The 26169-nt window shown below is 42.6% G+C and overlaps 1 pseudogene; it reads right to left on the bottom strand.

The window, feature by feature from the left end:
• Positions 1–150: 150 nt before the first annotated feature.
• LOC139043191 (dehydrogenase/reductase SDR family member 6-like) lies at positions 151–26169 on the bottom strand (annotated as a pseudogene).

Below are 26169 nucleotides of genomic sequence, written 5' to 3'. Positions count from 1 at the left end.
TGTGTCTCCTGGACACAATTATATCTGGTTAACTCTCTCCCCATTTCACCTGAAGCTCTCATGATTTTGGAGGTTCGTTTGATTTACACTTAATCAAGGCTTCCCCAACTGTAATTTTTGAAAGTAACTGTTTCTCATAAAATTGAGTGATTTAATTTTTTTCCATCCTCCATTTTATTTGCTACAAGATTTGGTGACATATAAACTTGAATGAGGAAGAGTTAGTGGCTCAGATCAAAGTGGTCTTTCTTTGAGCAAATTAAATCAGAACTTATCCCTACCTCGTAAATGCAGCAACTTAACGATCATATGCTGTAACTCTGTAAAATGACATTACTTGATGAGCAAAAATAGCGGGCCAATGTGATTGAGAATAATGACCTCCCTGGGAAGAATAGCGCTTACTTCATCAGAAGCCAGGTACACGCAGAGCAGGGCTATTTCTTCTGCGGTTGCAAATCTTCCCGTCCTCTGTCTCTTCAGGAAGTCGCTCCGTGCCTGTGACCAGACACCACACCAGACATCAGTGGTGTGAGCTAAAGTATGAACTCACTGGCAGCTCCTTCAGGAGGCAAAGCAAGAGAGATCTACAGAGGCCACTGGCCTGCTGCCTCGATTATTCACGCATGATACATGAGAGTATCATTAATATTATTAACTGTGGGCCACGCAGGACTATGGTGACTCCTACGCTGCTCAAACTATTTGTGTTATACTAAAACCTACAGACACTGTGACAGATCAGGAAGTTAATCTTAAAGTAGAGGGTTTTTAAATTTTTCTGAAAATGTGGTGAAATATACATAATATAAAATTTATCATCTTAACCATTTTTAAGTGTACAGTTCAGTAGCATGAAGTGCATTCACACTGTTGTGCAACCAATCTCCAGAAGTCTCTTCATCTTGCAAAGCTGAAACTCTATGCCTACTAAACACTAACTCCCCAGGCCCCTCCCCCAGGCCCGGCTACTACCCTTCTACTTTCTGTCTCTATGCATTTGTCTACTCTGCGTAAGGAAGAGGGCATTTTTTTTAACTAAAAGATTTAAACACATTTAAAATAGGAGACATACCTCTTCAGGGTTTGGTCTGGCTTGTATTCTTTCTTGCAGAGATGGGGTATCAACGGTTCCTAAATCAAAGGGTGACATTCAGCTTGGTTACTTACTTAGACTGAAAAAGAAATTGGCAACTCAACTTTAAACTTCCTTTCCGTAGGATACAGGTACCAGAGAAATCCTGTCCATAACTTGGAACAGCAATTTCACCTCTTCTGCCTGCCCTTTTATTTCATAGGCTTATAACTTCTTTAACAGCATTTCCATGATTTTTAAAAGCACAGACTACAATTCACTATGACACTAGGCAGGGACTCTGAGTGAAACACCAGCATTTTAGTCGCATTACACTGACATGATACTTTATGGACTGTATGCAGTTTTACAGGTATTATCTCAGTAATCCTCACAACAACCCTGAGGGCTAGGTAATATCACACAATTCTTTACCAGTACAAGGACCCACATTGTCTCAATGATCTCAAAACCATTCTTTGCTGTCACGTTCACTCTGAATCCTCAGGGACAGCTCCATGCTTGTCACAGTCCTTGGTTCTAAATTTTCCTCATTATCTTGCCAGTTTTCATTGGCTTCAAATTCCTATTTTAACATTGTTTCATGTTTTTCATTGAAAAATATAATTTACAATATTTTACTTAAAAAAAGAAAAATAAGAATGACACTAAAATTTTTACAACCCCACTTAGTTCACCTTCCTACAGAGCAAGTTCCCCAGACTTTTTTTGTTAACGTATGTAACCTGTAAATTCTCAGGAAGCCTCTTTCTGACTGACAGTACTCCAGGAGGCCACACGGTCTTCCTACAGTCACGGAAAATGATCTGCAGTCATCCTTCAGGTCCATCTTTAGAGCGGGCTCCTCACAGCACTGCAGATTTGAGGTCTGCTCAGAAATAATTCCTTAATTTTATGACCATTTGCCATTTCTCTGGAGAGGCTGGGAAGCTTCAAAATTTGCACTTTCTGACACTTTTCTGTCTAAGAACCCTTTCTTTAGCTTCTTTCTCCTCTCACATTTTACTCGGAGGGGCGGCACTCTCCCCACTCTGGGAGGAAATTGCCTTCGCTACATTGCCTGGTTCATTAGAAACATTTTATACCTTCCATGTCACTGCAGCCAATAGTGCTGATAAAATTTCTGAAACCACATAACAAAGACCCCCTTGTATCCAGTTTCAGACAACATTTTTTTTTTTTAAAGATTTTATTTTTTTCCTTTTTCTCCCCAAAGCCCCCCGGTACATAGTTGTATATTCTTCGTTGTGGGTCCTTCTAGTTGTGGTATGTGGGACGCTGCCTCAGCGTGGTCTGATGAGCAGTGCCATGTCCGTGCCCAGGATTCGAACCAACGAAACACTGGGCCGCCTGCAGCGGAGCTCGCGAACTTAACCACTCGGCCACGGGGCCAGCCCCTCAGACAACATTTTGCTTACTTCTCTCATCAACAGCCTCCTTAAAGTCCAAAATTTCACCAGCAGTGTGCTCAAGATGCCTTGAGCTTCTCTAACACTCTCCTCAAAATCCTTACAGCTTCTACAGCTTCCTCCCACTGAGGAAAATGAGCGTCACATCTTACATGTGGCCAGTATGAACGGCCATTAAATGAGAGCTGTGGATCAAGCCTATGCCTTCTGCTTCATTCCACTGTCACCTGACTCTGCTGTGTCCATGGTACAGGCTGACACACCATGCTACTGTCTACCCAAGTCGTGCTGACCAGCTGTGACTCTACAGCCATCAGCACCATCCCACACACACTCATTCCCCATCATGTTTCCTTCTGGGACTGGCTCAGTGAGTCACAGCTAGTTCCTTGTCCCAGAGAATTTGATAACATATTTTCCAATCTTCTGAAAAGGCTAGCTGCTAAAACAATCACATTTTCCAAATCATTTTGCCATTTATTCCACCGGGTAAATGGTACCAAGAACAGCTAGGCTCAGGTATCACCAGTTTGTATGTTAAAACCAAGTGAAACTGTCTCTTCTGTATCCTCCTGTTTCTTAGTGTTACCGATGTTTACCTTTTTAGTCCAAGAAAAATTATACACAACACCTCCATAAGGGGAATGCTGTAGCTTGAAAGTGACAAGAAATTTTCACATATTGAGGTATATGGGGTAGCTATTTTGGTTTAAAACTGATTTGGCTTGAACTAAAGACACCTGACTTATAGCCTATCAAACATCTGCCTTAACCATTAAAGAGGGCATTATGCATTATCTCAAAGTAAAAGAAGGCACTCTTTGAAGATAAGGATGCACACTTCCCCTCCTGTGCCCACCAGTATCAGAACTCTTTAAAGATAAGTTCCCCTTCCTGACATCAGGGTCATGTTGACCTGCTTGCTAATTTGCAACTGAGTATCTCTCTGAAACTTTGATGAATATGTATCCTGGGTGTGTTTTATGGATGTTCTGTGTTCTAAAAAGGTATAAAACTGTACTGAAAACCATGCCTCTCTGGAACGCTTTCTTCCTTTGTAGAGACTGCCTGATTCAAGTAAAACGCACCTTATCTTTCTTATCTATAAAATGGTTATTGGTTATTCTGTGTCAACAAAAGGTATATAGTCATCTTCCCTCTTTAATAAATCAGTGGTTTTCAACCTGAGGGGAGACCAGGCTGGATTACATCAGAATCTCCTGTGGGGCTGTCCAGCCTATTCCCCGTCAACTCCCCCCCAGATCCTAGCATACCCTCCAGGTCGTGAAAGGTCCCACAGGGAACTGCAATGCTTCCCCTCCTCAATCCCCACACCAGCTGTGAACTACTGAGAAAAACCTGGATCCTGGATGTTCATTTCATTTCTTTCCAGAGAGGAAGTTAGTAATTCTTCTTAGGTAGCCTATATTCATTTTGGTCAGTGGAACCAGGTGAAAGGGCATATCTAATTAATAGACACACCTACAGATATTAAGAAAATGAGAAGTCATTCCTAAGAAATAGGTTATTGAATGCTTTAGTTTGGACACATTGAATGTCCTTGCTACTAATAAGTTCTGCTTTTCTCCTTTCTTTTATGAGCGGTCAGCACATTTGGGTGAAGAGCCAAACAGTAAATATTCTTGGTGTTAAGAACCATTTGTTTTCAACTCTGCTGTTGTAGGATGAAAGCAGTCATTGCCAATACAAGAAGCAAACTGGGTGTGGATGTGTTCCAATAAAACTATATTTACAAAATAGGCGGTGGGCTGGATTTGGCCTGCAGGCCATAGTTTGCTGACTCACTTTGTATAGCATCAAGGAAGGTATTAATCCCTCCTTTTTATCCCTGGGCCAACCCAGGTGATTTCCACGGCAGAGCCCCTGTGTTCTGGGAGGCTCCTCTTACTTTCTTCCGCTGTCCTGTGAGCATGGGCTACTTTTCATCTTCCCCCCGACACAGTCATCCCTGGTCTGCTTCCAAAACAGTAAGCCCTGGTGACTCATGTCTCTTAACCCAGTGGTTTAGAATTGCCGCCACGTGCATGAGCAGCATGTAAACTGTTTGCCTCAGTGGCTTATTCCTGATGACTTAGGATCTCTCTCCCAACTGACTGTTAGACTGTTACCTTAACAGGATGGGACTCTTTCCCTTTTGAACTTGTCCCAATGACAGGCCACAGTAACAGGTAGTAAACAAGCTTATGGAGATCTCTCTCACAGTGGCAAGTGGGATGTCACAAAGGACAATTTCATAGCCCTGTGGAGCCTAACTCACCTGGACACACACAGTTGCACCTGATCCCCTGCTGGATGAAGTCTGCAGCCACGGACTTTGTGAGGCCAATCACGGCTGCCTTGGTTGTGCTGTAGACACATCTGTTCACAACTCCTGAGGATGAAGAGAAGGTTCGACAAGTGAAGGAATGAAAAACACAGTCTCCTCTAGAAAGGGAACACAAATTAGTGTCCCCAGTAACCAGTGTCATGCTTCCTCTCACCCCACTGTTTTTTAAAAATTGATATCAGGTTTTCTCCCTTAATAGGGTGAGTTTCTGAATTTAGGAAAATAGTATCATTATCGGCACAACTCAACTGAGACTCAGGTGTTGAGATGCTGCACTTAAATGACAAGTGGTTTTAGTTTTTCATCATCAGCTGGGAGAAACCTTAGGCAGATTCCAAAAGAAAATTAGGAGTGACATCGGCATCATGGTGGAGTGAGCTGTTCCCTTTGTCTCTCCCTCTTCGAACTACAACTAAATGGTCATTCATTGATCAGCAGAAGATACCCACACAGCACCTCAGGATGCCTGAGAGACCTGCGCAGCTATACATTTGAAGGGGGATGGACTACCCCTGGAGAGGTGGTGGAGATAGGTGAGTACTCTTCTGGTCCCCCAGCAGACCTGTACACGCATGCAGCTGCTCTCCCAGCTGGAGGCCCATAGTACTGCTGCAGCCCCAAGGGTGGGAGCGTGCCTCGGCGTGACCACAGGAACAGGTGATGGCAGCCCTGAGCCCCCGCACGATCGCTTTCTCGTCTGGTGGGAGAGCCCAGAGCCACTGCAGTCCCAGGGAATGGCTAGGCTCAGACCCAGTGGGGAGGCCCTGCCCACAAAGCACTAATGGCTGGTGTGACCTAGGAGCAGATGGCAGTGGAGCTGTGCACCCAGGCAAACAAATTCCCAGCTGCCTTGAATGCCCATAGTACCACTGCAGCCCCAAGGGGTGGACTGCAACTCAGTGGGACTGTGGGAGCAGGCAGCAGCCCTGAGCTCCTGCATAATCGCTTTCTTGTCTGGTGGGAGAGCCCACAGGGCCTCTGCAGTCCCAACAAGTGGCCCAGGCTCGGACAAGCAGGGCTGACAGGGATCACGGTGGGCTCAGATTACACAGGTGCTGCCCCCTCTCCAGTGGTGGCAGGTGGAATGTATGACCAGATACTATCAGTATGCAAATGCACAAATCCACCCCATTGAATGGTATGAAGTATATTAATACTCCTGACCAGAAGGAAAAAGACAAATACTCAGAAAGCAATCCTGAAGGCACAGAAGTCTACAATCTAAATGACAGAGAATTCAAAATGGCCATCATAAAAAACTCAATAAGTTATGAGAACTCAGAAAGACCGTTCAATGAAATCAGGAACAAAATTAATGAACGGAGAGAATTCTTCACAAAAGAGATTGAAACTATAAAGAAAAAAACGATCAGAAATGTTGGAGATGAAAACACAATAAATGAGATAAAGAAAAATTTGGAGACCTTGAATGACAGAGCTGATATTACGGAGGATAAAATTAGCAATTTAGTGAACAGAAATACAGGTATTCCAGAGGGAGAAGAGAAGGAGAATGGAGCACAAAACTTGTTCAAAGAAATAATAGCTGAAAACTTCCCAACCCTGGGGAAAGAGCTGGAATTAGAAGTAAAAGAAGCTAAGAGAACTCCTAATTGCATCAATGTAAAAAGACTTTCTCCAAGGCATGGATTAGTAAAACTGGCAAAACTTAATGGCACGGAAAAAATACTAAGGACAGTAAAGCAGAAGAAAATCACCTACAAAGGAAACCCCACCAGGCTTTAATTGGATTTCTCAGCAGAAACCTTACAGGCTAGGAGAGACTGGAATGATATATTAAAAATTCTGAAAGACAAAAACTCTAAGCCAAGAATACTCTATCCAGCAAACATATCCTTCAGATATCATGGAGAAATAAAATCTTTCCCAGATAAACAAAAGCTCAGGGAGTTCATTGCCACAAGGCCCCCTACAAGATTTGATCAAGAAGGCCTTCATACCTGAAAAGAAGAAGAAAGGGTTTACACAGCCTTCAGCAAGGAGATAAACAGGCAGACAAAATCAGAAAACTGCAACTCTTTATCAGAACAGATTAGCATAACATTAAAGATGAAGGGAAGGAAAATATCAAGAATAAATATAGTCTCATCATTTTAACCACAAACTCACAATACAAAATGGAACAAGTTGTGACAACAATAATGCAGAAGGCGAAGGGGAAAGGGATGGAAACTGCTTAGTCAAAAGAGATAAGAGTCTATCAGAAATGGACTATCTCATCTATGAGATCTTGTACACAAAGTGCAGGTTAACCACTAAAAAAATCACAACTGAGACACAAATGATAAATAAGCAGAAAACGGAGAAAACCATCATAGAGAGCCAACAAACTGAATCATCCGTCTGAAATACACGGGATAAGAAAAAGGGAAATACAGAACAACTGGGAAACAAGTGATAAAATGGCAGCATTAAGCCCTCATATATCAGTAATCACTCTAAATGCAAATGGATTAAATTCCCCAATCAAAAGACATAGAATAGCTGGATGAATTAGAAAACAAGACCCAACAATATGCTGCCTCCAGGAAACACGTCTCAGTTCTAAAGACAAACAAGCTTAGAGTAAAAGGATGGAAGACAATACTCCAAACCAATGGCAAACAAAAGAAAGCAGGTGTTGCCATATTTACAGCAGACAAAGTAGACTTCAAGATAAAAAAGACAATGAGATGGGGCCAGCCTGGTAATGTAGTGGTTAAGTTCACGTGCTCTGATTTGGAGGCCTAGGGTTCATGGGTTCAGATCTTGGGCGTGGACCTACACATTGCCCATCAAGCCATGATGTGGTGGCATCCCATATACAAAAGAGGAAGACTGGCATGGACATTAGCTCAGGGCCAATCTTCCTCACCCAAAAAAAAAAAAAAAGGCAATGGGAGACAAAGAAGGGCAGTATATAACAACAAAAGGGACACTCCACCAAAAGGATTTAACACATATGTGTATGTAACCCAGGAGCACCAAAGTACATAAAGCACCTATTAACTGACCTAAAAGGAGACATTAACAGCAACACAGTAATAGCAGGTGATGTTAACACCCCACTTTCATCAATGGATAGACCATCCAGAGAGAAGCTCAACAAGGAAATAGTGGAACTAAATGAATTACAGACCAGACAGACTTAATAGATATATATAGAACACTCCACCCAAAAGCCAGCAGAATACACATTCTTCTCAGGTGCACGTGGAACATTCTCAAAGAAGGACCACATGTTGGGAAATAAGGCAAGCCTCAATAAATTTAAGAAGATCGAAATCATATCAAGCATCTTTTCCAACCATAATACTATAAAACTAGAAATCAACTACAAGAAAAAAGCTGGGAAAGAGATAAACATGCAGAGACTAAACAACAACCTACTGAGCAACCAATGGATCACTGAAGAAATTAAAGGAGAAATCAAAAAACAACTGGAGACAAATAAAAATGAAAATACACGATACCAACTCACATGGAATGCAGCAAAAGTGGTCCTGAGAGGGAAATTCATGGCAATATAGGCCCACCTTAACCAATAAGAAAAATCTCAAATAAGCAATCAAATTACGCCTAACAGAATTAGAAAAAGAAGAACAAAAAAGGCCCAAAGTCAGCAAAAGGAGGGAAATAATAAAAATTAGAGCAGAAATAAATGAATTGAAACCAAAAAAACAGTAGACAGGATCAATGAAACTAAGACCTAGTTCTTTGAGAAGAAAAACAAAATTGACAAACCCTTGGCCAGACTCACTAATTTAAAAAAAAAGAGAGAAGGCTCAAATAAAATTAGAAGTGAAAGAGGAGAAATTACAATGGATACCACAGAAATACAAAGAATTATAAGAGAATACTATGAAAAACCATATGCCAACAAATTGGACAATCTGGAAGAAATGGATAAATTCTTAGACTCATACAACCTCCCAAACTGAACCAAGAAGAAACAGAGAATCTGAATATACCAATCACAAGTAAAGAGATTGAAACAGTAATCAAAAGTCTTCCAAAAAATAAAAGTCCAGGACCAGATGGCTTCTCTGGAGAATTCTACCAAACACTCAAAGAAGATTTAATACCTATCCTTCTCAAACTATTCCAAAAAATTGAAGATGATGAAATACTTCCTAACACATTTTATGAGGCCAATATCACCCTGATCCCAAAGCCAGACAAAGACAACACAAAGAAGGAAAATTACAGGCCAATATTGCTGATGAACATAGACGAAGAATCCTCAACAAAACATTGGTAAACCAAATACAGCATCACATTAAAAGGATAATACAACATGATCAAGTGGGATTTATTCCAGGGATGCAGGGATGGTTCAACACCTGCAAATCAATCAATATGATACACATTAACAAAATGAGGAATAAAAACCACATGATCATCTCAAGAGATGCAGAGAAAGCATTTAACTAGAGCCAACATCCATTTATGATAAAAACTCTCAATAAAATGGGTAGTGAAGGAAAGTACCTCAACATAATAAAGGCCATATATGACAAACCCACAGCCAACATCATACTCAATGGGGAAAAACTGAAAGACATTCCTCTGAGAACAGGAACGAGACAATGGTGCCCACTCTCACCACTCTTATTCCACGTAGTCCTGGAGGTTTTGGCCAGAGCAATTAGGCAAGAGAAAGAAAGAAAAGGAATCCAAATTGGCAAGGAAGAAGTCAAACTCTTGCTGTTTTCAGATGATATGATTTTATATATATAAAACCCTAAAGAATCCATAGGAAAACTATTAGAAACAAGCAACAACTACAGCAAAGTTGCAGGGTACAAAGTCAGCTTACAAAAGTCAGTTGCATTTCTATACTCTAATAACAAACTAACAGAAAGAGAACTTAAGAATACAATCCCATATACAATCCCAACAAAAAGAATAAAATATCTAGGAATAAATTTAACCAAGGAGGTGAAAGACTTACACAATGAAAACTTTAAGACGTTAAATGAAAGAAATTGATGATGACATAAAGAAATGGAAAGATATTCCAGGCTCATGGACTGGAAGAATAAACATAGTTAAAACTTGCATACTACGTAAAGCAACCTACAGATTCAATGCAATCCCAATCAGAATCCCAATGATGTGGAAATAGAACAAAGAATCCTAAAATTTACATGGGGCAACAAAAGGCCCCAAATAGCCAAAACAATCTTGAGAAAAAAGAATGAAGCTGGACACATCACAATCCCTGACTTCAAAATATACTACAAAGCTGTAGTAATCAAAACAACATGGTACTGGTACAAGAACAAGCACACAGATCAATGGAACAGCACTGAAAGCCCAGAAATAAACCCACACATCTACGGACAGTTAATCTTCGACAAAGGAGGCAAGAACATACAATGGAGAACGGAAAGTCTCTTCAATAAATGGTGCTGGGAAAACTGGACAGAAATATGCAAAAGAATGAAGTTAGACCATTATCTTTTGCCACACACAAAAATTAACTCAAAACAGATTAAAGACTTGAAGCTAAGATGTGAAACCATAAAACTCCCAGAAGAAAATATAAGCAGTACACTCTTGGATATCAGTCTTAGCAGTATCTTTTCGAATACCATTTTTACTTGGACAAGGGAAACAAAAGAAAAAAATAAACAAATGGGACTTCATTGGACTAAAGAGCTTCTGCAAGGCAAAGGAAACCAGGAACAAAACAAAAAGACAACCCACCAACTGAGAGAAAATATTTGCAAATCATAAATCCAACAAGGTGTTAATTTCCAAAATAGACAAAGAACTCATACATCTCAACAACAAACAAGCTGATCCAAAAATGGGCAGAGGACACGAACAGACATTTTTCCAAAGAAGATATATAGATGGCCAACAGGCACATGAAAAGATGTTCAACATCACTAATTATTAGGGAAATGCAAATCAAAAATACAATGAGATATCACCTTTTACCTGTTAAAATGGCTATAATTACCAAGAGAAAAACCAAAAAATGTTGCAGAGGATGTGGAGAAAAGGGAAGCCTCATCCACTGCTGGTGGGAATGCAAACTGGTGTAGCCACCATGGAAAACAGTATGGAGATTCCTCAGAAAGTTAAAAATAGAAATAACCATACCACCCACCTATTCCACTACTGAGTATTTATCCAAAGATCATGAAAACATGAATGTGTAAAGATATATGCACCCCTATGTTCACTGCAGCATTATTCACAATAGCCAAGATGTGGAAGCAACCCAAGAGTCCACCGACTGATGAATGGATAAAGATGTGGTATATATACAACGGAATACTACTCAGCCATAAAAAAGACAAAATTGTCCCATTCACCACAACATGGATGGACCTGGAGGGTAATATGCTAAGCAAAATAGGCCAGATAGAGAAAGACAAACACCATATGATTTCACTCATATGTGGAAGAAAAACTAACACATGGACAAAGAAAACAGTTTAGTGGTTACCAGGGGGAAGGGGGTTAGGGTGTGGGCACAAGGGGTGAAGAGGCACCATTTATAAGGTGCACAGAGTTCATTGATCTCCCCACCTTCCAAGGATACTGGGCCTGGGCCCTACACAAAGGAATGTGTCTGGGCTCAGGGCCACTTCGGCCCTGACTCTAAGGCACAAGTTACAAAGAATGAGTCCTGTGTCATGTTCCTTGTCTGGGCTGGCCACCCTGACGGGCACCTGACAGGACTTTAGAAACATCCTATCCATGGGAACGAAAAAGATAGAAGCACCCCATCTGTGGGAACAAGAAGAAATAACTCAAAATATCCAAATGTCTAAAACCCTGAGTCAGAACCCAGAGAAACCTTAGGGTAAAAGGGAGTCACAGGCATAGAACAATTGGGAGTCTCACTGAGGAAAGGACACCTTGCCTCAGACCCGGACAATCGGCACTCCCACCCGCCGTACAAACTATTGGGACTTCCCCAGCTGATTGTGGTGTGGATGTTGTAAGTACCGATTTGTTGTTCTCCCTTATGCCCACTCCTTGTTCTGTTTCCCTTTATCCAAAACCTTTGATTGCTGAAACAACCAAATAGCCTTGGCGGTGCCTGTCATTCCTTGCCCTTTGCGGCTGCGGGCAACATATGGTGACTGAAAAATAATAATGCACAACTGAAACTTCACAGTGTTATAAACTATTATGACCTCAATAAAATAAAAAAGATAAAAAAAGAAAACTGGCGCAGTGGTTAAGTTTGCACGTTCTGCTTTGGCAGCCTGGGGTTCGCCGGTTTGGATCCCGGGTGCGGACACAGCACCGCTTATCAAGCCATGCTGTGGCAGGTGTCCCACATATAAAATAGAGGAAGATGGACATGGATGTTAGCTCAGGGCCAGCTTTCCTCAGCAAAAAGAGGAGGATTGGCGGCAGATGTTAGCTGAGGGCTAATCTTCCTCAAAAAAAAAGAAAAGAAAAGAAAAGAAAATTAGGGTAAAGCAAAGCAAAACAAAAGACCAAGAAGCTTAGGCATTTCTTTGCATTTCTCTCTCATGCAGGCTTAATGTGTGTATCCTCGCAAAGAGAAGGAATGTTCTCTCAGCAGTGGCTATTTCTTTTTTTGTTTTTTTTTTGTAACAGAGCTTTGTATGAAGTGCTGTGACAATACGGGAAGTAACTCTGCCTGTGGGCTTGGGGGGGTGCTTCACAAAGACAGTTGATCTGGGCCCTAAACGAGAAGTCAAGTTGAAGGGCCAGGATTGCAGTGCAAGATGGAGATAAGGGCACAGTCTGGCACACATGGATTTTCAAGTTTAAAATGAAATAGCTGGGGCCAGCCTGGTGGCTCAGTGGTTAAGTGCGCGTGTTCCGCTTTAGTGGAACTATCACATGGTGGAAGACGTGTGTTTGCCTGAGCCTCTCCCCTCTCCCCGTTTTGGACTGTGAACTCTCTGGGGGCAGGGGCACACAGTAGGTGTTCAATACATTTTTGATTAATCAAATGAATAAATGTTTCCTTCTCCCACTTTGATCTCCACTGCCATATCCATTAGAAGAACTAAACGGGAGAGCACAAAAAACAAACTTTCATTTAATGTCACTGGATCACATGTAAGGTGAAAGGACTGGTAGACAAGGAACTTAATACTAATTTTAAAAGAGCAGTTTTGAAGTTATGGGTAAGTTTTATCATATCTGCTATGCTTGTTTCCAAAACCCTTAGCTTGTGAAGATTATGAGTATGTTCATCACAACCCCCAGAGGAAAACAGACTTACCTTTGATGCTGGAAGCCACAGAGGACATGTTGATAATATTGCCAGATTTGTGAGCATCTGCCAAAATAAAACAAATAATAAAAAAAAAATGCCACTCTGCAGGCTAAAAATACTACCTCTTTAAAAGATCTGCATTTACTCTGGGTTTGCAGAACCATCTTATTAGCTGTTAACATGAAGTACTATTAAGCAGTCTTAACAACCTCCTCATCACTGCTGGGAACTGATGGCAGAGTACACTCTCACTGGCAAGAACATCTCCCAGGGGGACTACCACCTTCCCTGTCACAAGAGTATCAGCAAGACCGAGGATGAACTCTAAGCCAGTGCAAATGAATGTTCATATTTACTGTGTTCCTGATGTTAGAAAACTCTTACTCCAGTGAACACATTATTTGATGAATACCTACAGTGGCTGGGTATTGTGTAGGTCCAGGAGATTCAAAGATAAGTGACACAGTCCCTGCCTATGGAGAGCTGCCAGTCTGACTGGGTGGCTGACATAATCAGCATCCAGAGACAGCATGGGCCTTCACAGAGAACAGGTGGTGGGTGGTAGGAAGGGGCCAATCCACTGTTGGACACTCAGAGGAGGGCTCCTAGGAGGAAATATGTGGGTCGATTTTTGAAAACTAGAGTATTAGTGTAACCGTGGGCCCTCCAGGACCAGTTCAACTGACCCCGTCTTACCAACAGAGTAATAAGAGTGGGTTTTCAGGAACTGAGAGTCCCCCCTTGTCCAGTTCAGGCCAGGTAAGACCACCATTCCATCAAGTGGGCCTGCGCAAATGCCTGTTAAGTAATCTTTTTGACATCAAAGGGCTGAAAACTCCACCCTCAGATCATGCCAACATCACCATTCTGTGAATATGCGTCCTATGAAGAGCCATGGAGCTGACTGCACTTGCACAGATCATCACTCACCTCATTTCTCACCTCCAAGTATCCGTCTCCACCCTTCAGACCACCCTGCCCTTCATCCCATAAATTTTGCCCCAAGTCCTTGATCAGGGAGACAGATCTGAGAGAATACGCCTCCTGTCTCTTTGCAGATCAAGCTAGCAATAAAGCTTTTTTCTTTCCCCAAATCTGATGCTGTAATTAATTGTTTTTTTTCTACGTGCATTGGGTAGGAGAACCCCATTTTTGTGGAGTAACAGTCAGAAAAACAAAAGAGAAGTGTGTTTTAAGGAATGAGAACCATAGGTATAAAGGTTCTATTATGGAACTGGGGGGAAGGGATGGGTCTGGCTGGAAGGCAGGCCCTGGGAGGAAAGAGGCCTTAGAGGCCAACAGGGACTAAATTTAGGAATTTGGGATTTCCCCTGAAGATAAGGCAGGCCTTAGTGCAGAGGAGGAGCGGTATGTCTAGATCCGGGGATTACAGGTTCCTCTGGCAGCCTATGCTGGAGACGACTGGAAGCTGCAGTAGTGGTTCGGGAAAGGAGTGGTAAAAGCAGACACAGCAGGCAGAGCTCAGTCCATGGCCACATGCACTGATGGCAGCCTCCTGTCAAGGGCAGTGTTTCCTAAAAATACGTCCTGCAGGATTTCCCCACTCAATTGTGAACTTTGAGAGAGGAGGGTCTGGGGCTGTGTTGTCCTCCTAGACAAGGGGCACAGTAGGCGGTCAATACGTTTTGATGAATTAAGATCTCCTGAGGTGCTAGTTTAAAGTGCAGATTACTGGGCCCTGCCCCAGACCTAAAAGAATATATAATGAAACAGGCTGCTATGACTTAAAAAATGTTTTGTTTTCAATGAACTTACACTTTATTAATTATAACATATACGTATGTTTTCAAGATAATATTATGTACATGCAAGGGCATGGGTACTCATAAACGTTTTGGAGGAAGAAGCAAGAGGTTGAGAGAATGGGCCTAATGGGCACTAACTTTTCATGGAAGTCAGAGGCTGGGAGGATGACTATAGAGAACAAGGGGAGATGGTGGCCACGAGAAAGTGGGGAAGAGTTCAAATAACTGCCAGGAGGAAAAGGGAGAATATCAACTAGAGAACAGAGGAAGGAAAACCAGGATATACTCTATCATGAAAATCAAGTGAAGTTTCTAAAAGAGCAGAGTCTTGAGAGGCAGTGTAAAGGGTCTAGAGAAAAAAGTCACTTCCGTTGGGGTGAGTTTCTCCAGTAGCTTTCAGACAGAGGCAGGAATGGAGACGGTGAATGATCGAATGGATCAGGGATGAGGCTGCCAAGATTATACATCTCTTTATGGTCATCTTCCTACTTTCCGTTTTGATACTTAGCTACCAATCATACTAAAAGCAGAGAGTCTGAAACCAGCCTATGGCATGGTGCTGGAGACAGCGAAGGACACCGGGAGAGGCTGAGGTGACCCACCAAGTCAAGGAAGATGGAGGGGAGAATATATTTAACTCAACTTGTGTGTCTATAAAATAAAGAGAATCATAATGAAATGGGGTCCTCATAAAAAACACTAGGAAAATTAGTAGAGTAGAATGGTGTTGAAAACTAAGCCTTAAAATTATTCTTTCTTATCCATTTTAGCAAATAACCCATTTTACTTTATTGTTCCAGTTTTATTGAAATATAATTAACATACATAATCCATTTTTAATACATACAGCCCAACTTAATATATAAAAATGGGCTATTAAGTGAGTTCAGTCTCCAATCTTCTGAAATGCAATAATCTCTCAGGCAAACTAGAATTTCACGCCTAGAGATGCTACTGCTGCCCCAACACTGGTACCATACATTCGGCTGGGCCTGTCTGCTGATTCTCCAGCCCAAAGTCCTTGCCTCCCTCCATGCTGCCTTCCTACCCCCAGCTCAGAACCTGCTGTAGCGTGTGATGCTCCCTCTGCCTGCCAAGCAGCAGCCCTCTGTGGCCCATAAAGTGGAGTGTCTGTACATAGTAAGGCCACATAGGACTGATCTTCCAGAAGCTCAGGCAGGGCTACAAAGGTCTCTAAAGATCTCCTCTAGCTGTATCTAGTCAGTCCCACTCTGACTCAGCTCTTCTGTCCCCATCAACCAGAACTCAGCTCCTAAACTTGGCAGACCTTGGCTCCTTGGGTCTTCAGTGATTCCATGCCTGACCCCAACCTGGACTGATAACCTAGATTCACTTACTCATTCAACCAACATTTGCTAAGCACTTCCGTGTGCTAGGGACTCTTCTACAATACAGCAAAGGAGGAAAAATCCCCAAACATCCAAGCCCTCCCCAGATCCTTGTCGTAATGGATCTTCTTTTCTAGTGGACCTTGGATTCTGCACTGACCTCTTACAGAATCTTCAATTTGTCCTCTGCCTTTTGACCGATCTTTCAGTCTTGGAATGTCTATCCATGAACAGAAATTTCCTACAAGTGTTCCTATATTTTGACCACCTGACCTTGCAGATCTGCTTGGACTCCAAATCCTGGCTTCCTCTGGAAAGTTCTAACTGGGTATATGTGTGTCATGGTTAACGAACACAAGAGGATCCTAGACAATTACTGCTGGAAGGGATTGTGTAATCTATCACCCTCATTTTAAACAGAAGAAACATGGGGCTGGCCCTGCGGTTGAGTGGTTAAGTTTGCGTACTCCGCTTCGGTGGCCCAGGCTTTTGCTGGTTTGAATCCTGGGTGTGGACATGGCACTGCTCATCAAGTCACACTGAGGTGGCATCCCACATGCCACAACTAGAAGGACCCACAACTAAAAGTACACAACTATGTACCAGGGGGCTTTGAGGAGAAAAAGTAAAAATAAAATCTTAGAAAAAAAAAAGTAAATAAATAAATAGAAGAAACAGATGCTGAGAGAGCCTAAGTACCATCTCCTAGGGCACCTGGCGAATTAGGGGCAGAGCTCAGGCTGTGCCGAAGGTTTTTTGACACCAGAGTCTGACCTTGGGGTCATGTTGGTTAGGGTCACCTTAACAAGTGGCACTGACTCCTTTTGATTCCCCATCCCACTGGTTAATATTTTGGGGGATTTTTTTCTTTTCGTTTTTTACAAACGAGTGTCATTGTTTCATATGGATTATTGTTAAGGTGCTTTAAATCACAGGCAAACTCACTAATTTGCAAGTTATTGTTCGATATTTTAAAAGTTAACACTTACAAGTGTAAATTTCAGCTCCACTGTGCCTCACACCTACGTTCCTCACTGATACTCGTGAAGCACTGCAGACACGAACAAGCTCATTTTACAAATGAGTCTCACACGTCTCACCAGCTGTGACGGACGCTCTCCCCTTTTACCACAGCCTCTGCTTCTCCCCAAATCCTGTGTTAAGGACCAGCCTTCAAAAAATGCATCCAAGTTCCAAATAACAGATTTTCATCACCTCCAGATAGGTAAAAAAGGCAATTTATATTTTTAAAAAATTTGCTAGTTCAACAATCTGTGGGCCCACCCAAAGATCCCTTCTAGGCACTAAACAAATAGATTAAAAACAAATTCCTTTGTTACTAAGTCAATTTCTCTAACTTTCCTTTTAGCATTCATCTGCATCCTTCTTGACGTTAGGTTGAATGTTCAGAGCAAAGTATCAGTCCTGCTGCGCCATTAAAAAGCTCTTCTCCTGTCCCGCACAGGGCAGCATTCAGTACTCCAGTCATCTCATCCAGCAGGGATGGATGGAAAGAATGGCTCTTCTGCATTTCACTAGGATTTAATTTACAACCTTGAACTGAGCTGGTTCTGTACACAGTCAACCCGTCCATTGTCTGAGCCCGTGCTGTCTGCTACTGCTGGCTTACAAGCTCATTTGAAGTCAACATTTTTCATATTTACACCTGTCTCCCCTAGAGCACCTGGTGTGGTGCTTTGTATCAAAAGGTACTTAAAGCTTATTTGTATAACAAAATGAAAAACATTGATGAGCTGTGTGAAGGCTGGAGAATTCAAGGGTGGCAGACTCAGGAGGAATACTCTCTCTTCAGCACATGCTGTCTCTCACCTCTCTGGAACTTCAGTGGCTCAGCTAAAGACAGGAGAGTAAGGAGGGTACTCAAGGTACAGAAAAGCAGTGGGGTACATCCATCCTGAGAGCGTGTGCCTAATCTTAGCTCTAACCACTTGCTAGTTATGTGATTTGGGCAAGTTACTTAACCTCCTAGTTTCTTTCTCTGTACAGTGAATGGGACAAAGTAGTACCTACCTCATCGGATTGTTCTGGTCCCACAGGCCTCCTGCTGTCCCTCTCCCTGGAAGCTTCTCCCCAAACACCTGAATGGTTAGCTCCGTTGCTCCATTCAGCCTCTATGAAAATCTCACCTTATCAGTGAGGCCCTCTGGGACCTCTCTAATAACTGAGCTTTTTTTCTCTTCATAGTACTTATAACTACCTCACATGTTATATGTTTATTTGATTACATATTATCCTGTCTCACCTCTCCAAAATGGAAGTTCCCTGACAGAAGGGACTTTGTTTAGTTCTCTGATTTGTCTTCTGCACCTAGAATGGAGCCTGGCATGTAGAAAGTGCTTAATAAATATTCTTTGAATGGATGAACTGGAAGGTCAGACGAATTAATTTATACTAAATGCCTTGGTATTTATGTTCACTACATGTTAGTCATTACGTTAACTACCATTACTCTTCAGCACATGTGAGGATTCTTTCTGGATGCCCAGGATGGAGACCTGGAGACTAACGTGGTGGTCATCCTGGTGGTGGTCACCTTACTTTAGGAAGAAAGGCCTTGATCATCAGGTACATGCTGCGGACGTTAAGATTCATTGAGAAGTCCCAGTCTTTCTCCTCACAGTCCAGGATGGTTCCATGATGAACAAAACTGGAAGAGTAATTAAACAATGGGGAAAAGTTATCATTAAAAACGATTTCTATTCCACTTCCTTTTCATTTTTATTTTCATTTATTGACTTAGACCATTGTCCCTTCCCTAACCAAGACTTTTAACAATTCAAACATAGTATCACTTGGTACATTAGGTAAGTAAGTGTCTCAACAACTTAAGGTAAAAAATTTGTTATTTGAAAACAAGATCCTTCTTTTAAAAGAAGGCGGCAAGTGTCTGGAGCCCCCAAACATAAGAAGCTCTATACCAAATGCACAGGAAATATCAACGCCATTACAAACAACTGAGGACACTTGCCCCAGTGGACTCTGATTTCAAGAGCAGCAGTGCCCTCAGGTGGCAAGAACTTATCATTCTCAAGGGAAATCAAAGTTGCAGGGAAAACAAGTATCTCACCATCTCAGGGCAGCAAAGTAATATCGCTACTGTACAGTTCTGACATACTGAGTAAACAAAGCAGAACAAAATAAAACCCTCAAAATAGCCTTTGCTATTTTCCAAGTCACATTTCCTCAAGGAAGCTTTATAACAATGGGGTCCTAATTGATTTCACTGTCCCCTGGACCAAAATTATGTAATTACTTATAAAATATTGTCAGTTGTGATTCCCATGTACCACTGTACTTCCAGTTCAATCAAATGACAGCAAGAACCACATGCTATATTTCTATATCCCTTACTTTGCTGAAAATTTAATAGATGCTCAAAAAATAATTTTGCTAGTTGATTTTTTCATGGTTCTGAATATATTCTTCTATGAAAGATGAGCAGATTATTTATAAAATAGATAATCATAAATTGTTGCTTTAATTTCCATACATTGTAACACATGATAAACTATGAATAGACAGACTTTTTTCATACTGAAACATGATTAGGAAGAATCATAAAAATACATAAGAAGGCTCTAGGATTTTTCTATCAATGCCACAGTATAAACGTTAACACCACACAAGAAAAGTGGAACATCAGACTCTATCTACTTAGTCCTGCGTAAGCCTCAACTGTCCTCATCTCTACTGTCATGCCTGAAAAGGGAGAGTGAGCACAAGCACTAGCTGCTCCACATGGGGCTGCTCCAGCTCCAGTCTCTCATCCTTCAAGCATGGTTCAGCAAGTTTGGTACTACTCTATCAAGTTCAATTAAGCCATTCTCTTTGTGCTGTATATAAAGCAACAGAGTGAAACTTCTTTTGCTGGGATTAATTGTCCTAATAAGAAATGCTGCGCTTGGGAGGTAGAAAGAACTTGCCAGAATGTTGTGCCAACAAATGGGGAACATTCGCATTTCAATAAACTGAGTACTCAGTTTTTGGCAGATATACTTTGCCTTAAAGACACTCCTGGAAAACAGTTTTTGATTTTATTTTATAAGTCTTAGTGGAACATCAGTGACAAGTCCACTGGTGTGAGCCTGTCCCCAGCCTTAGGTAGATCAACAGCGTTGGATTGGTAGCAGTTGTCTTGAGTATCCTTAAGTGCCTTTAGGCCCCAAGCACATGTCAACTTCTATGGCTGTTTTACTTGCTGAATCTTACTTGTAACAAAAATTCTGTCCAAAATCCAGCTTTATTTCCTAAGGAATATATTAGGGTTCACAAAGAATAATTTGGCCATATTATCAAATTTCTTTTAATAAAAGACATAGAAAACTTTCTGTGAGGAGAATGAAATTAAAAAGTTATGAATTACCCAGCAACATTAAAGAGAATGTCAACTCTCTCAATTTCATTGGCAAACTCATCAATTTGGTTTTTTTTTTGTGACATCCAGGACTCGAGTCTGAATACCTGAAACATAAAACAAGGGAAATTATTTACTTATACCCATAAAAAATGTTTAGTCTTGTAGATGTAGCTGCTTTGAAGTACAAAGATTACAGTATCTGTCCATTTTGCCTTCATAGGATTGTTGACCATTGGTAGGGTCTTAAGAATCTTAAGAATCTCATTAATAAAAATCTTAAAATCCTCCCCATCCTGAACTCCCAATAACACACCTCTCTTTCCCTCCCTTTCTCTTCACTCTCTAAATTGAATACTAAAGGCCTTTTCTGAGAAAAGACTTTACAGTGAAGTATGATCTATATTAGATGCTTCTCAGTGAGCCAGCAGTAATAACAGAGCGCAGGCTTGCTCTTTCCCCAGAGGTGAGTCACTGCCCCAGGAACACTGAATCCTATCTGAGTGAGGGGTAGGGAAGGGCAGGGCAGTGAGACAGGAGACTGCTTCCATTTGTGCACTTTACCTTCATGTCAATTCCATTATTTATTGGAAACAACTTTGTCAGTCAAGGGTATAATCACTTATTTCTGCACTAAATTGCAAGGAGAAGAAATGAGGGGCCAGGAGAAGGGATGAAACACTTGAAAGCTAGACATGAGAGATCCAGCATTGGATCTCAGAGACACACTGTAATAGTTACTAAAAAACCCCAAACATTCTCTAATAAAAGAAAGTCACTATTTTAATGTTTTTTAAAAAAATATGGTTTATTATTCTTTTATAGATATAGAAAGAAAAGATTATAAACATAGAAAAGGAGAGAAAGGGGAGAAAGTTTTGGGAGGACTTTCTTCCCTTAGTACTTTTTCAGTACAACAGCGTTTTTCTGACTTGGAGTTAAAATTCCCTATTATTAAAATTAAATAATTTTCCAATAATAAATAAACAATCCAATAATTAAAATAGCATAGTCTAATTCCGTTCATGAATTCAATGTGCTAATTTGCATTTGATTATATAACCTGTTCTATTTTGCTGGAAGAATTAACTTTCAAATGAGCTGTCTGTTCTGATTTCTTTCAGAGGAACTCTAGTTGAAGTCCTTTGATGCTGGAGTTGAGTTCAGTGTGGTGCAGTAAGGGGTGATACACAGCGAAATAATTTGCATAATCTCTTAGGGTTTCTGATCATATGTGACTTTAGGGCTGAGCTGTCTCCAATATGGTAGCCACCAGGCACATGTGGCTACTAAGCACTTGAAATGCAGCTAGTCAGAACTGAAATGCGCTGTAAGTGTACAACACACGTGAATTTAAAAGATTTAGTATGAAAAAAGAATGTAAAATATTCCATAAATTTTTTTTATATTGAGTATGTTAAAATGGTATTTTAGATATATTTAGTTAAATAAAATACATTACTAAAATTAATTTTCATCTGTTTCTTTTTACTTTTTAAATGTAGCCACAGGAAATTTAAATCACACACGTGGTTCACATCATTTTCCTACTGGACAGCACTGTGCTGAGTAGGGCACAGAAGTGAAAGTTGTCATTAAAAGTTAACGCAACAACTGTTAAATTTCACATACAACTTTGTAATTAGGTACTGAATCCTTCAACATGCTGGATAAAAAAAATTTTAAGTATACAACTTTTATATATTTAAGTATACAGATTTTTGTCTGTAGGTTCACAGAATATAGATTTGATATCAAAGAATCAGGCTCTAAGAAGAAGGCCGGTGGAGCTGACCAGCCAAGTAATTTTCTTTCAGCAGACGAGTACTGTTTTTTATAATACCTTATGGACTCTGAATCCCAAGTTCAAGCTGCTGAGTTGCTTACCCGGGTACTTTTCCAGTTCTTGAAGTTTGGACTCATTGATATCTGTGGCTATGACTTGGGCACCTTCTCTTGCAAAAGCCTGGAAGACAACACACAAATGAATCCTTTGTTTACTTGGTTAAGCTGCTCTCATGAATAGAAAATCCTTTAGCCTTTTCTCCCTTTATCTTATTTTCATTGTTTTCCTTATACATGGGTGGAATTTCAAACTATCTAGTCTCACTTAGCCCTTCCCATTGTTATTTTTATCATTAATTAGTACAACATGACATACATTGTGCTTGTCATCTGACTTTGTCCCTTTTAGTAACATCAAATACAATAGTGTTTTTAAAAAACTAGGATTCTGTTATTAACACCTCTCAAAATACTACTATTCTGTGATTTGACAGCCTTTATTCCATTTCTGAGCAGGTGACTAAACCCAAAATAATGAGAAAAATGGGTTATTTCAACACTTTTCCTCCTAAGAGTATACTAGTGTATTTACAAATATCAAACTAATCCTACCGTTACAGTTAAGCTGCATTATTAGCTCAAGTGAGGACTATAATGTGCAAGAAGCTGCTATAAATTACAAGGTAAAGGTAACCTGATAGTCTTAGAACTCTGGAGTCCTATGTCTGAACTGAGGTGATTTCAGAGGGCTATGTACTCCTTTAGGCCCGCTGTAACAAATTTATTACAGTGCAGAGAAACTGAGGCAAAGAAATAAGTTCTCAGCGTCAAAAGTTATGAGACGTCACATAATAAATATGTGAGGTAAGCCTTGCTTCATCTGCCTGGGATCAAGAGTAGCAACTTTTATTTTTGTAACTTAAGACAACAGAAGCACAAAAGCCAATAAAAAAAAGAAGTAGAGCAGAATTAAACAGCCATGGGATCTGTCCACGTGATTCAACACCTCCAAAGGCAGGAAGCAAACAGAGATAGTAACTTACTATGGCAGTGGCCCGGCCGATCCCCTGAGCAGCAGCTGTCAGGACGATGACCTTCCCATCAAGTCGACCCATAACGGAACCTGCGGTTTAATCTACAGACACGTGTATTTAATGGCATGCACTGTAGACATGGTCCTATGCAGTAACATCTAGAATGAATGGTTCAATGTACTCCTTTAAGAACCTGAAGATGGCACCTCAGCACAAATATTCCCACCATGAGAATTCTCCAAGAGCGCCCACTCTAGATACCTAGCTTTGTACATCAAAACCATTTGGCACAGCCCACTCAACTGATACTCAGTAAGAGACAGACATTGGACTTGACCCACCTTTCGGTTTTTTGAGAACCCAATGCTGATCCAGAAGGGGTGGAGTCCTCCCGTCCCCATCCTCCCCGCTGTGCCCGCACGCACTGCTATGCCACTGGGCATGTCCTTCCTGCTTTCTGTCCTGTAAACTTCCGTTGGGTTTGCACCATCAATCATTTCTAGTTTGTTTATTTATATTCTTATTTTTGCAGGGGAAGATTCGCCCTAAGCTAACATTGAACCAGGAGGCTGAAGTGGAGTGCACCAAACTTTAACCACTAAGCCATCAGGGCTGGCTCTCATCTGTGGTTTTTCCTTGTCCCTTGGAAAGATTTCACCATCGGCCTCAGAAAGTCACTGAACAAAAGAACCGGAAAATCAAATCATGTCCAATACCCCCATTTTACAGATGAGGAAACTGATGTGGCCTGGTCCAGGTGAGAGAGACAGACGAAACGCAGGCCTCCCCATAACGCTGCCGATTCTCTTCTCAAGCTTAAGCCGGCGGGAGTTAACGCTTTAACAGCCACAGTCAGTCACTTCTGACAGGCAGGACTGAGACACTGTGACCGGGGGAAAGGTGGCGTGCATCAGGTCTGATCAGTGCCGACTGCAGGGCGCGCGGAACGGCTAGTGCTGAGGTCGGGGTGGCGAGGAGTCAAACGATGATCAAATGAGGTGGTCTTCAAGGAGCCAGGCTCTCTCCCCCATCCTGCTGTTCTCAACGTGTGCCTCTGACCTCGCGCCAAGTCACAACATGGCTGCTATGTCCCAAGGCACCATATCCGCATCCGCGTCAAAAAACACCAAGGGAAGGAGCAAAAGCCAAAGGTCTTTCTACCCAAGAAGGAAGGCCTGCTCAGAACCCCGGCCCACGTTTCACCCGCCAGCCCTAGCAGCCGCGGGGGCCGGCGTGTGGGGGCGCCGTCTTCCCCCCTCAGGATGGGAAAGGCAGGGAAGCGAGCTGGGAGGGCGTTGAGCGAACGCACTCAAGCAGCACGCGCGCACACACACCGCGCCCGAGAAGGCGCAGGCGGCTTCTCCGGCCTGGGCCCCGAAGCCCTTTCCTCCCGAGCCCCACTCCGTCCTCCTCAGCCACGCGCGGCTCCGCCCGCCGGGGGCGCTCACGCGGGCAGGCGTCAGGCAAGCGGGGGCGGGAGGGCCGGGGGCGGGGGGGGGGCGTCAGGAAGGCGTCGGCGGACGCGCCGGGGGGGGGGGTGTCAGGCAGGCGGGGGCGGGCGCGCCAGTGGGGCGGGGCGGGGGGCGTCAGGCAGGCGGGGGCGGGCGCGCCGGGGGAGGCGGGGCGCGGGGCGAAGGCCCGAGGTGCGGCCAGGTCCCGCGCGCTCCTTCCCGCGTCCCAGCCGGCGTCGCACCCGGGCCTCCCACCAGCCGGCCCAGCTGGCCTCGTGTCGCCTGGACGCCTGCCGTCCAGCCCTCGGCCGCCCGGGGCCCGCGGCGTCCACGCGCGGACAGGCGGCGGGCGTTCCAGGGGGTGCCCCGCCGTCCCCGCCCCTGCCCGGGCGCTCGCTCCCTCTGCTCCCAGCGCTGCCCCGAGCTGCCGGCGCCCGACTCCGGGACCAGCTCGCCGCTGCCAGAGGCGCTCCGACCGCGGCCGCCCTCGCCAGCCACCAAGAAGCCCAGCCACTCTGAGGCAACGAAATTTTCACTGGTTTTCCCCCTTCTTACACGAGAGGTTCATACTCACTTTAAACTTGGGGAGAGTTGAGATATTTTCAGTATGTACTTTAGGAATGAGAGACTCCAGGAACCTTTACCCACCCCCAGTCCTGAGCGTGCGGATCAAACGCTGTGACTTGAGACCGTGCGCCCCGCGGCTCTGGGCGCCGGGCTCCGGGCGGCCTCCCCGCCTTTCTGGGCCCGGAGTTTGGAGCCGAAGGTTTACTGTTAGGTCAACTGCACTGCCACGCTAAAACAGAGTTTTTGGGAAAATGAGTTGCAAACATAGACTGAAATGGTAAAATCCAATATGAAAAGCAAACTTGATGGCTTTCTTACTGTAAACACTGGAATCAAAGTGTTAATTTTTCATTATCAGAGACAGAGCATTTTCAGGAATTCTGTCTTCGTGAGCCCGGAAGAAAAATGTTCACTTAAAACACTGAAAAATCCTCTCTTCTTTGGTTATTTTGAAAAACTTAAGATACCAGACTTCCAAATGCATCCTTATCCTGATCTAACTGCTAAGATTTCCTGAAATAAGTAACGTGCAGAGCAAAGCAACATCTAAAAATTAAACATCTCCTTTTCCCAGTCCATTTAAAGTTTCATTGAAAAAATACCAGGAAATCTTACTTTAGAGTAGCAGCAGGTGGATGGCGTCCTCCAGGTCACTGCGCGAGCGGCAAACGGAGACCGACCTTCGTGCAGACAAGTCAGGCGCTTAATGATGAATGCTGGGATGTGTAGTTCAGGTTTCTTCCGAGTTTGCTGGTTCTGTTTCCTT

This window comes from Equus asinus, unplaced genomic scaffold, assembly GCF_041296235.1.
Source record: "Equus asinus isolate D_3611 breed Donkey unplaced genomic scaffold, EquAss-T2T_v2 contig_193, whole genome shotgun sequence".
Lineage (NCBI taxonomy): Eukaryota > Metazoa > Chordata > Mammalia > Perissodactyla > Equidae > Equus > Equus asinus.
Note: the sequence above shows the minus strand (reverse complement) of the source record. Positions and strands in the feature narration are given on the sequence as shown.